At 42.5% G+C, this 13,137-nt stretch overlaps 1 protein-coding gene and 1 long non-coding RNA gene across 2 annotated transcripts in view; both read left to right on the forward strand.

The window, feature by feature from the left end:
• Positions 1-13,137, forward strand: part of LOC139051564 (protein sidekick-1-like) — a 155,294-nt gene that overhangs the window by 113,255 nt on the left and 28,902 nt on the right. The gene's annotated exons all lie outside the window — the stretch shown is intronic.
• On the forward strand, positions 1,035-11,187 carry LOC135914803 (uncharacterized). The gene is made up of 4 exons (XR_011509384.1): positions 1,035-1,259; positions 3,578-3,660; positions 4,272-4,494; positions 11,094-11,187. It is a non-coding gene; the product is annotated as an uncharacterized lncRNA (long non-coding RNA).

The raw sequence follows: 13,137 nt of genomic DNA on the forward strand, positions 1-13,137 counted from the left end.
TTCGCGAACAATTAGTTCCCCTTGGCAGGCTCCTTGAAATCGAAACTGGCTGGACAAAGAGCGCCTTTGTCGTCGGCGTAGCTTCATGTCTTCCTCAATGCATGCAGAAGCATCCAGAATACTGAGAGGTAACCGGTTCTTGAACTTTTGTTTCGAGCCTATCGGTACGTCGATGTACGGATCCTACTGGACCTTATACGTGGCAACACAAGCTACCACAACAATACAGAGCCTGCGGAAAGGCGACCTCGCGTAAATTTACACTATTACATTACGGCAAAATATGCAACAAAATTCAGTGTAAGCGCGCCCACACGCCGATTGGCAGAGGTCACGCGACCAACTACATTGATGATGATGATGATGATGATCGGCACCAAAAACCTTTGAAACAGGGCGGAGACAAATAGTCTCTTAGTCTGCTTGATTTATTCAGGTTTCACATCTATATATAGCGACCGAGACGCGACTCATACAGACTCATGTTCGCATCAGCAAGCGCGACCTGCCCGTCGTCAGAAGAAAACATTTGTCGATTGATGCCGTTCACTTCTTCTCGCGCCATCCTTGCCGCGTAAGGTAACCTTCAGCGCATTGGTTAAGCAGCACAGCTTTGCCACTGCATTCGCGCGGCTGCAACAACGAGCACTTAGGGAATGAGCCAAACCAGTGGTGAATCGCCACCATTTGCGACTACTCGCTTCGTGACAGCTTGATGGATTTGTTGCCTTCGAGATCGAGACGATGTGTCGTCACGGAGGAAATCTCGGAGGCTATGCTTCAACATTGCCATCGATACTGAATCATTGTTTCAACGCAGATAATTGCGATTTGCGCAGCAACATAATTTATTTTATTACACTTTGTGTATAACTGACAGCTTTGCAAAAAAAATTATAGGAGTTCTTCCCGAACAAAATATTTTTGAAAGTTTTTTACCAAACTTAGCGAAATGTACAAAAGTTAACAAGCAACATTGAAATTTGTTTCTTTTTTTGCGTGTTTGGTTGTTTGGCATTTGTTTTCGTCGCCATTTTGCTTTTTTGCGTGGTCACCGTGTGCGCGTTGTGTGCGTCGTGAGCTGTAAGCATGCGTGTGCGTTGTGATCTGCTGTTGCGCGACAAGAGACATTTTTGCCAAGAGCGTTGGGAGACGAAAAGCTGAATGTGCCCGTCCGTCCACTGGCTGACGCGGAGGTATGCCACCGACTGGCCTGCGTGGAAGCGTGCATGAAGAATGGAGCGCCGGCTGACCCGACGGTAAGCACGTTTCTTGTCTGTATAACTGATCGGCAACGTTCTGACTGGTGTCGTAGAAGTCGCGGGGCGCTTTTTTTGTCTCTGGGTGTACGTCGGGCAGACTTGCGCCTGTGGCGCTCGTGCTGCGTGAGTCAACCACTCCGAGCTGTATGTCTGATTCACGCGTGGTGCACGGCGTCGGTGTTTCAAAACATTTCGTGCCGGGCCGGTCCCGGGTGCATGTGTAGCGTGTTGCATGCTCATTCGGTCCATCAAGCGCTAAGGTGGGGTCATGTCTGTTTAAGCTGTGTGTTTAGCAGCCTGGCCTATTCGTCTGTACTACACGGTAGCCAAGTTTATCGCGAACTGAAATGCACGAAACCACTTAAAACAAGGGCGCCTGTTCCTGTGTTGTCATGCTCGTCCCCACCCTTTGCGGTAGCTTAGTGTTGCACCACTGGCCTTGAGGCCGCAGGTGCAACTCCGGCTGCGGCAGCCGGATTTCGATGGGGCGAAATGCAAAAAACGCTCGTGCTTGGATATGGGTGCTTGTTAAAGATCGGGGTCGTGGTCAAATTTAATTCAGGTATACACTGCGGCGTACCTTGTAGTGAGATCATGGCTTTGGATAGTAAAATCACAGAATTTGAATGTTTAACTTGCTTGACCCTGTTTTAAGTATTACCGTTGCAGCAGGACCCATGCACAGCCGTTTATATGAAAATCGAATTGGCGGACCGTCTTTTCCTTGTATTGTCATCAAATAATCATGCAGAAATGTCGTGGCCGATATCGTGTCATGTCTAATAAACGCGGATCGTCCTATAAAACAGGCTGGTTGATCGTTCGCGAATCGAATGCTACCGTGTTGTAAAAAAGTAAAAAAAAATGCCTAAAGCGCATGTGATTGACGCCACCAGTTTCTCTCTCAGCCCTGGGTATCTTTTTCATGTTGCAAAATTATTTCTGTGAAATTATTTGTGTGCTCTGGATATCTTAAAGAACAAGATTTTACTCAAACCTGTAGAGTATTAAGACTTGTTAATCCGGCGTTACTATAAATATATGCCTTCTTGCAAAAAAGAAAGAAAAAAGGTTATGAAAGCATGCAAGCCTCTGAATACGAGAGAAAAGATGCAACCTTTAGACCAAATCTGGGTTATTTTTCCCTTCAGAGGACTGACCCAAATTCCTACTTTTATGTTCGCACAGAAAAGTGCCTTGTCATAAAGATGTAATATCAGACACTTTCTTTTGAAATGTTTTTCTCTTAACCGCCCTGTGAAAAACTGTTGGTAAAAGAATTCGGTTCTTGCTATTTCAGTATACCTAAAACATATGCAGTGAACAATAAAAATATTCAACTAATTCATTCAGTCACATAAATAAAATACATTGCTAACACAGTAGCTGGTAGCAAGAAACACTTGGTTACATAAGCATCAAGCACTTATATACATTTTTTGTTATTGATGGCATTTCACTGTGTAGCTGATATGTAATACTGCATTTATAAAATACTTTAAATAGTGGCATCCACAGCATCTGGAGAAGAGTGCAGGGCACATTGTGTCTGATACTAGTGCAAACTTGCGTGACACATCAACAGCAGGCAACAATCTTACACCATCTGTGTATTGGTTTCTGTGAATATAAAAAAGGCTCTTTAAGGCCCTTCCCTGCATGTGCGAATGTACTTTGCCACACCGAATAAACAGTGCTAACATAACAAGAACCAGTTGAACATGCCCTTCCACATCAAACGTTCCTGTGTACACGCCCTGTAATATTTATGGAAGTATAGGTGTCGAGGCCCTCTAGCCAGTTTATGTATGGAACTCCATGACTCGGGACAAAAAAGCACACTGCAGCAGTGTATGGGTCTGGTAGTATTCAGTCCGTACTAGAATTTATGAGGAATATTGAATACTGAAGCATATTTAAAAAAGCTTAGATGTATTGATCATACTGATTTGTTCCCTTTTGCTGCTTGAAAGAAATACCCATTAATTTTTTTAATAATTTTGTGGATAAACATGCCTATTCTTGAATTCAAAACTATCTGTGCAGCATGTGTGAAGACCTGCAACACTTTAATGGAAGGCTTCTCGGCTTCACTCGACTATCACGAAGTGTCATGCATCCGACTCATGTTAAATGCCAGGCTCGCCAAATCACGCTTCAGTGACTGATGCACAAAAACCGAAGGGTCGCAAAATTCATTATTAAGTGCGAGATATTTTGCTGCATAAGGAAGTAGCATTTGGTGCTTTATCGCTGAAATGGTTGAAGTACATATTACTTTTATTCAGCGGTTGTATTGCTTTCTCATTATGCAGAAGCTGGCAAGAGAGTGAAGAGGCTACGAAAAATCCTCATCATCGAGAGCAAGCCAGAAGAACCAGTAATTGCTTGCACACAGGTACGCTTATTGTGTGCTGCCAGTTGTTCTCCCTTCTTTCTTTCGCTTTCTTTTTTGGCAATATAGTGCATTTGAAATGATTCCGTGAACAAAGCAAGATTAAATCAGTGTTTCCCAACTTCTGGCCCCTGGAATCACTTGACATAGCGAAAGGGATCTGTATGGATCACTTAAAGATTTGCAGTTGATCTTGCGATGTGTGACTATGACTAAAATTGATATCTGGGCAGCATGGTGGCAGGTAGCAAGCCGTTGCAGGAAAGTTGCTGGTGCTGTATGCTATTTAGCAATAATTAACAATGATCGTGTACGAGATCACGCTCACTGACGACAGCTTGTGTATCTGTGGGCAACCAGCCGGCAACTACTAAGTCCACCTCTGAACAACTTATATTTGTTCGCACACGTGCACATGTGCTGCAGTGTCAGTAACTGCAAGCAACTGTCAAAGAAATGCCTCTGCAATGCAAACCATGCAACGGTGCTGCAAGACATTTGTTTTTCTTCTGCTGTCATTTATGGCTTGTCCTTTTGATGATAAATTGTTCACGTTTATGCTCTGTGTGATCAAAAGTGAGCTTTTAAAGTGTCGCTTAATTTTCTGTGTACAGGTTGACATTGGTGGCCGGACGCTGATTGATAAGAACATCCTCGATCAGCTGAGCCAGGCTTGTGACTGTACCAGTGGCCGTGGAAAATTCGTCAGGGCACATTTGCACCACGTCTTTACTGATGGTGGGCTCCACAGCAAGCCGCTGCTTGGGGGAAGAGCTGCCTACGTGGCGAGACGGTTCAAGAGGAGGCCCTCAACACTGTATGCGTGGAGACCGATAGGTGTGTACGCTATTTTAATAGTCATGTAGCCTTAAATAATGAAATCAGAACATGCATATAAGTTGAAGAAAGGCTATTTGTACAAACTGTACTGTTAGCAACTGGATAAAGTATAGTAAGTGTTCCTAATATTTGGTGTAGAAAAACAAATAGTTCCCTTCTTTCATTATTTACATTATGGCCACAAAGTTATGCACAAATTTTAGAGGCCTGATAAAAGAAATGATTGGTTGAGCTATAGATTGATCACAGCTGCTTAAAAGATACTGATGGGCTAGTTGGTGAGCCATGATATTGAAGCAGCACACTTACATCTGACACATACGCGTACACATAGAAAGGACATACACAGGCGCTGGACTGCACATTTTACAATATTGCTTAAAGACGACCTGTCTTTTGTAGTGCCACTTGAGAAGCACACGTGCTCTGATGGCAGTGAGGTGCGACAAGAGCGAGAGTAAAACACAAAAAAAAACACAAATAGAGGTGACATTTTTGGATTCCCACCGTGAATAATCAAAGTCTAAATAGCGGCACGCTTTTTCAGAGAATGATACCAAGGTGCAACCGATAGACCTATCTTTCCATTTGCCAGTTTCTGTTGCTTTGTTTGTTATGTTCCCTGCGCAAAACTTCCGTATCTTTCAGGACAGGTTTGCAGCCCCAATCCTTGCAATGATAGGCTAAATGACTTGTATCTTTAGCCGTGCAGGGATAAATGTGCTCATTTAGCCTTGTATATTCAAGCACTTGCATGTCTGCCCAGTGTATGCCTTGTTACAGGACAGAAGGATCCTATAAACCACTCCGTCTGCACAAGTGACATAGGGCTTTCGATGGTTGATTGCACAGGGACTTGTTCTTTTTTTTGTGCCATTCACCTTTTTGCACAGGATCGACAACTGCAGAGGTGTGGTAAACACTACATCAACGCCTGCCCTTTGACCTATCTTTTGCAGATTGTGGGAAATTGTGTGTACATAAGGTATGACTGCGTTGTCTTGACAGTCCTTGTGACTGCAGTGGATCCGCTCACTTTTTTGTGTTTAGTAACCTGAAACGTATCAAGAGCTTCGATGGATACCTAGGGCTCCTGAGGCGGGTTACCTTGTTTGTGAAGCTGGTTTCACATTTGTGATGGCATGATTTTTGCAGTGCATTAAGAAAGCAAGAGCGGACAATCGCCCTCTTCACAAGCTTTGAATGTGCCGATTGGTAGGGAAGGACAGATTTGTTGCCCCTTGGTTCATAATTTATTTATTTATTTGTTTATTTGTACATACTGCAGCCCCATAGGAGGGCTATTGCAGGAGTGGGCAAAAACAGTGTTGAACAAAAATAAAGTGAAATCAACATTGACTCTTACAACATCTTTACAATCATTTACAAAATTTTACAAATTGTTTTCAATGATTCACAAAAAGCAGCGACACAGCAAGACGCACACATAAAGTATAAACTAAACCTGATTTAAATAGTTACATATACTGGTTTTTATAGACAGCAATTTCAAATTCGCTTATCGGGAGTGAACGAACGCAGCCAGGCAAGGAATTCCATACTTCTATTGTGCGGGGAAAGAAGCTGTACTTGAAGGTATTTGTACGGGCATAGAGAGGGTTAAGATTAAGCTCGTGGAAATTACGCGTGCAAGAAGTCTTGGTGAAATATATGCAAGCTGTGCTTGAAGTGTGGTATGACTTGTTAATTATGTTGTGCAAAAATTTTAATGATTCCACATCACGACGTACTGAAAGTAATGTTAGATTCAGCGTTGGGAGGGCGGACGACGGTGAAAAATAGCGGTCATACCGATGTAAAATGAAACGGACGGCTTTTTTCTGAACTGCTTCTAGTTTGATTATGTTGTTTTGGTTATGTGGTGACCAGACTGTTGCGGCATAATCGATAATGGGGCGAACAAGAGTTTTATACATTAGAAGTTTTGTTGCTTTCGGAGCCTTTTGCATAGTGCGACGTAGGTATCCAAGCTGTTTTAGGGCTTTTGAACATGTTTGGTCAATGTGTGTAGTCCATGAGAGATTGTGAGTAAATGTTACGCCAAGGTATTTGTATTGTCGAACTCTGGTTAAAGGAGACCCATTCAATGAATATGTCGCCATTACAGGTGCTGCTCTTTTCGTGAAGGACAAAACAACCGTTTTTTTTAAATTAATTTTCATTTTCCATTTTTCACACCAAGCACTGAAAGAGATAAAGGAATCGTTTAATCGCTGAAAGCTATTCGGGGAATCAATCACGTCGTATAAGACGCAATCGTCAGCATAAAGACGAATATTAGAGGAAACATGTTTTGGGAGGTCATTGACATAAATTAAAAACAATAACGGACCCAGGACGGATCCTTGAGGAACCCCGGAGCCTACTTCAAGTATGGATGACCTTGCAGAACTAAAGTCGACGTATTGGGACCGGTTAGAAAGGAAACTAGCGATCCAATTGACCAGGTGGGAATTTTTTAGTATTGCATTTAATTTTTGCAAGAGGTGAGAATGAAGTAATGAATCGAAAGCTTTAGAAAAATCAATGAAGATAGCATCAATCTGTTTACCGAGATCCAACTGATAAGCGATGTCATGGGTGAAATCGGTTAACTGCGTGATAGTACTGAAACCACGTCTGAAGCCGTGCTGAACATTAGTTAGAATGGTGTTGGACTCCAGAAAATCTATTATGTGTTTGTAAATAATATGTTCCAGCATTTTGCACGATTGGGAAGTTAAAGAAATGGGTCTGTAATTCGTTATGTCTGTCTTCCTGCCTGTTTTATACAAGGGTATTACTCTTGCAAGTTTCCACGATGAAGGAACGATTCCTGTATCTAGAGACTTATTGAATATAATTTCAAGATAGCGTGATGTCCATTGTGAATAGCGAAGTAAAAAGGAATTCGGAATACCGTCGGAGCCACTAGACTTTTTTGTGTCTAAATTTAGAATCAAATTAAGAACGCCATTAACATCAACGGAAATGTCGGAAATAGAAAAATCTGAATCATTATCAAAAGCAGGGCAGACATGAGAATCGTTTGCGTACACCGAATGGAAATATTCATTGAATGCATTGGAGATGCGTGCAGGATCATTTATAGTTTCATCATTGATAGTGAATGAAGATGAAGATTCAGTAGTAGGCATGACAGAACGCCAGAACTTCCGAGGATTATTTCTTAGTAAACCTGGCAGCTCGATATGAAAGAAAAAATCTTTGGCCGTATTCATTTTCAAATTTAGTTCCTCTTTGGCAGAGGTGAATCTAGCAATTGCATCAGGGTCATTACTACGTTTTGAGCGTCTCAGTCTTCTAACGCGGCGTGATAACTGCAAGATTTCTCTAGTCATCCAAGGGAGGGCACGATTTTTTTTCTTAGTTTTTAATGGAACAAAGCGTTGAATACACAGCTTTATAATGTTTTCAAATTGGTGAACTAATGTATTCACGTCACAGTATTTACTAAGTGTGCAAAACGATTCAAAACGTTCTGATAAGACATCAAGAATAGACGTGTCGTCAGAGCGATTAAAGTCGAAAAAAGTTTGAATTTCGGCACGCGGTTTACAAACTGTGCAGTTTAGCGATATGGACACTACCCTGTGATCTGAAATGCCATCAGTAATTTCACACTCAGACAGCTTATCAACAAGGTCTGAACTAATAAATACCAGGTCAAGAAGTGTGTTTTGTCTTGTTGCGCCATTGACTACTTGTGTAAGCCCAAAAGATAAAGAAAAGTTAATTAGTTCGCTACCTAAACAACTGTGATGCGATAGTGAGGGCCAGTGAATATCTGGTGTGTTAAAGTCTCCCATTAGAATTAAGCTAGATGTATGAAAACTGTGCGTGTTGATGTAATCAGCGAGAAGAAAAATGTTATCAGGTGAGGAGGCAGCTGGATGGTAGAAAACAGAGACTATGATTGTTTTTTTGCCTAAGTATAATTTACACCAAACAGACTCAAGATCTGCAGGAGGACAGATAACTGAAAACTTCAAATCCGATTTAAAGAAAATGGCGACACCGCCTCCCCTACCAGTTTTGCGGTCTGATCGGACAGCTACATAGCCGGGTGGAGTGATTTCAGAGTCATATATGTGATCTTGAAGCCATGTTTCAGTGACACCAATGAAATGAGGGGAATAGGAGGCTACCAAGGAAAGAAACAGCGGGAACTTATTTACTAGACTTCTTGCATTCAAATTCAAGAAAGTAAGCTTGTAAGAGTCGCGAATTTGTCAGGGTGAAGATGACGTGGCCGGGAGACTGTTGTCAGAAAGGCTCGAATTATTCACTACGGCGTTTACAGCGAGACCTGAATCGTCAACTAGGGCATTAGCTGCATCATTCCACCTGTAGCGGACACCATTTATAAAGACATGGTCATAACGCAACCTCACCACAGAGCCATGGTCACGAAAAGAAGAGGTTGCTGCCCACAGCTTTTTGCGGATGGCACGTACATTAGCCGAGTAGTCTTCAGTTATGTAAAATTTTGTTCCTTTCAGCTTTGAGACAATTTTCATTATTTCTACTTTGTTCCGAAAGTCTAGTACTCGTAATATAACTGGGCGCGATCTACCTTCACGTTTGGTGCCAATTCTGTGACAACGTTCGATGGGCGGGCATTCAATATTTATACCAACATACACACCAATGCAGTGTTTTATAAATGCCCCACGTCATTGTTACTAACACATAAGCTACCTATCAGCGGTTTTATTAGGTTTTTAGAGCTTGGTGCATATGTATCCTCTGATCAAATCTGTTGGTCTTATGAGCCAAGGAGCAACAAAGCTGTCCTTCCCTACCACTTGGCCCATTCAAAGCTTGTGAAAACGGTGACTGTCCACTCTTGCTTTCTTAACACACTGCAAAAAACATGCCATCACAAATGTGAAACAAGCTTAACAAACCAGGTAACCTGCCTCAGGAGCTCTGGGTATTCATCGAAGCTCTTGATCAGTTGCAGAATGCTTACATAAGAAGACAGAAAAGGCGAGCGGATCCACGTACAGTCACAGGGCATTACAAGCTGGTCATGCCTTATGTACTCACAATTTCCCAAATCTGCTAAAGATAGGTCACAGGGCTGGCATTGATGTGGTGTTTTGCGCACCTCTGTGATTGTCGAGCCTGTGCAAAAAGGGGAATGGCGCGAAAAAAGGAACCAGTGCCTGTGCAATCAACCACTGAAAGCCCTGTGTGAATTGTTCAGAGAGAGTGGTTTATAAGCTCCCTCTGTCCTGTAACAAGGTATACATTGGGCAGACTGGCAGGTCCTTAAGTGCGAGGCTAACTGAGCACAATTATCACTACATGGCTAAAGATTCAGATCACTGAGCGTTTAATTGCAAGGATTGTGGCTGCAAACCCATACTGAAAGATACGGAAGTTGTGCGCAGAGAACACAAACAGCAAACGGGAAATTCTTGAAGCAATAGAAATTGACAAATGGAAAGATAGGTGTATCAGTTGCCCCTCAGTATCATTCTCAGAAGAAGCATGCTGCTATCTTGGACTTTGGTTATTCATAGTGGAAATCCAAAAATTTCATCTTTATTTGTGTTTTTTTGTGCATTTTATCCTGGCTCTTGTCACACCTCACTGCCATCAGGGCATGTACGCTTCACAAGAGACACTATAAAAGATGGGTCTTTGAGCAATAAAGCAGTAGTTGCAGTCTGGCGCCTGTGTATGCCCTTTCTAAGTGTACGTGTCAGATGTAAGTGTGCTGCTTCAAGATCATAGCTGGCCAGATAGCACACATGTATTCCTAGGTCGACTTCTGCACCAGCTATTTCTGATGGCACATTTTAATATATGCTCGGCGATTTGCTATGTGCTGGCTATCTTATAGCTTTGTTTCTTTACTAAGAAAAACCTGCACTGTTTTTCAAGACTTCTTGGGTTAACTTAGCGCTTATTGTTATTATAAAGTGTCAAATATATATGTTGCATGAAAGGTTCACTCTAGCAGGAACTTAGTGAATGCACAGAGAGGAAGAGCCCCATCACATTCGTGTGACAGTCACGTTGAGCATGGAGCTGATTTAGTTCATTTGCTGCATGTCTGACCACCACTGCTGTCATGTGTAAGCAGCAGGCTGCACCTACTTTAAAGATGAATGTTTTCTCTTAAATCAATTAAAGTCTGACAGGAAGTAGTAAATTCCAGATGCAATGTTTTCACTTGCTATGTTCAAGCTTTGCATTGCCATAGTGACCATCAGATAATTTAAAGCATAATGCTATTTGTAATAACACTTAATCAAGGATAAAACGAAAATATTACGGGATTTTTTGGGCAGATAATTCGAGCATGAAACTAGTTTAATCTGCATAGAAGCTCACTTGTATACTTTTTGTCTAGCAGCTTGTACAAAGCTCTTGCCACATTTACCATGACTCCTTATACTGTTATTATAGCTCCTTATGCAGAACATCAGTAGTACATTTATTAAACATGAAAGCTTCTAGTAGATATTTATTTCTTAGTTTTGTGGTTTAAATAATCACTATTGCCTGCTAATTTAATTTGCTAAAGCTGCACATTGTTTCATTTACTCATATGTTTTCAGGATACACCTGCTCAGTTTCCGGGAGCCAGTGTTCCGTACATCAAGAAGAGCCTATCCTTGCTTCTTTCGTGATAAATAAAATGAAGTAAGACCATGCCTTTTCATATGCCTTCTTATTTGTTACTGCTGGCTGCACCTCATATTCAGCCTCAGTAAGCATTATCTTACATGAAGTCATTGCATTGAGGACTGAATGCAATGACAACTTTATGAAGATGCTACGCAATACAATGACAACCCAGTGGAAAAATAGTACAATGAAAATCCTATGAAGATCCCATGAAAAAACAACACAATAAAAATACCATGGAGACCCCATGGAAATACACCACCATAATACTCCAATGGAAATACAATGGATTCACGGTGGCCACTTTTCCATAATCTCTCAACAAATCCTCCATCAAATGCCAATGGAATTTCCACAATTTTTCTGTTGATGGTACAATAAGATATCGATGGAAAATCAATGGATTTCCAACAACATTTTTTGTAAGGGATGACTGCGTGCGAGTTTAGGGCGGGGGGAAGGGGAGCGAGTGTTCGTTTCCCGCTCCTCAAAGATCCCCCGCAGCGCGGAGTGACCAGTGATGGGTTGGTTGCGGGGGATCAGAAAGTAGAATCTTTCCCTCGGCTGTCTGCTTCTCGAGAGGCGGACTCTGTCGTCGTTGCCCTCCAGACTCTCATGCGCTGGACACCAGGTGATTCAGTGGTGCAGTCGGAGGGGTTTTCTGTGGATTGTTACCACTGCAGGCGGGCAGGTCCCCTTGAGATAAGCCCTTCACGCCGCTCGGGAGCGGGCGGGTATTCTTTTCGGTCTGCATCGTTTACGGTTGTTGCAATAGCCACCGTCTCTGGGGTGGTTACTGATCTTGTCTTGACTATGGTCACAAGGAGCTGCCGGTCATAAGTTGTAACTGCAATCGTGTAGTCATTTCTTCCCGGGATGCAACTCGCGTCCGCCTGTTAGCTATTGCAATCATTCTCTTATTACCACCAGAGTGCTCAAACACACGCTCGTCTCCTTTCAGCGTGAGTCTCCCGTTGCATGTTCTTGGGGATGTGTGTGATGTGAATCTTGTTTCTGTTGGCTTTGTTCAGTATGCCTGTTCCGCCACTGAAGTACTCGGGATTCAGTGGGTAGTCTCATCGTTACAGGACGCACCTGCCCTGCGCCGTAGTGATGAGTCGCTCCGGCTGTGCCATTCGTGCAGCTGCTTCTTGTTCCTCCAAGTTATTGTGTATTCTCATCTTAGTGCGTCAGTCGGTGCTCGCGTGATCTGGGAGGCCGAGCACAGTTTTCTACGCTCCTCGCAGGATAATGTTTCCTTGGCGCGTCTCGCTCTTCCGCGTCAATTGCTTTGGGAGGGCGTACGCTAGGCGACTGACCACAACAGCTTGTACCTAACCAAACCTTTTATACAGGTCAAAAGATCAACTTCAAGTTCAAGTTTTATTCATCAACGATGTCAGTTTTACAAAGAATTGTATACAAAATGAGTACTGCACAGGGAGCCCCAAAGTTAGAAACTGTCAAGGGGACTCCCATACATCAACAAAATGAAAAAGTAAAACGAGATATAGATGAAGCTGTTGGACTTAATCTGAATGCTTATATTTGGACGCCTTCTGTGCTGTGTGGTGTGTTGAATAACAAAAAGGTCTCATCTGAGTATCTGGAAGATGTTACTGTGCGTGACGCACTGAAATTGTCGCATTTGATTGACTATATATGTTCTGGGTGATAGAGAAACAGACAACTAGCTGCTTTCGCTGTTTTACTTTACGGTCTGAACAATGCCTCGTTAACACGGAAAGTTGGGAGTTGTCAAACTGCATGCTTAGTTCGGCCGCAAGGTGGCGGAGAAAAGCAAGCTCTTGTGCGCATTTTCTAGATGCTAGCAGATAGGTATTTAGAGGAATATTATCTTATATGTGATTTCTGACCATAGCACGACTCGACACAAAGTGGTGCCGCGTCAGTATAATGGAAACCTTTTGTCATAAGACCAACTGCTTAAGCCAATGTGGTTATAAGGCAACT

Source organism: Dermacentor albipictus, unplaced genomic scaffold (assembly GCF_038994185.2).
Source record: "Dermacentor albipictus isolate Rhodes 1998 colony unplaced genomic scaffold, USDA_Dalb.pri_finalv2 scaffold_12, whole genome shotgun sequence".
Lineage (NCBI taxonomy): Eukaryota > Metazoa > Arthropoda > Arachnida > Ixodida > Ixodidae > Dermacentor > Dermacentor albipictus.